General features: G+C 33.5%; 1 protein-coding gene across 1 annotated transcript in view; it reads right to left on the reverse strand.

The window, feature by feature from the left end:
* The window catches only part of LOC116703155 (proteasome activator complex subunit 3), a 26526-nt gene that overhangs the window by 21255 nt on the left and 5062 nt on the right, over window positions 1-209 (reverse strand). The window lies entirely within an intron of this gene.

Raw genomic sequence — 209 nt, forward strand, 5'->3', positions numbered from 1 at the left:
CAGTATTGTGTTGTATTTTACGTGTTACAACTGAACAAGGTTGGTTTTTATTGTGAATACGCTCATTAACGTTTGATAATGTTGAGATTTACCGTATTGTGAACGCGTTTAATAAAGTTTGACTGACTGACTTATCTGACTTTTTTTTTCCCGCTTAATGAGCGTTACAGTCCGGTGCGCTTTATATATAAAAAAAGATCGAAAATAGA

This window comes from Etheostoma spectabile, chromosome 15, assembly GCF_008692095.1.
Source record: "Etheostoma spectabile isolate EspeVRDwgs_2016 chromosome 15, UIUC_Espe_1.0, whole genome shotgun sequence".
Classification (NCBI taxonomy): Eukaryota; Metazoa; Chordata; class Actinopteri; order Perciformes; family Percidae; genus Etheostoma; species Etheostoma spectabile.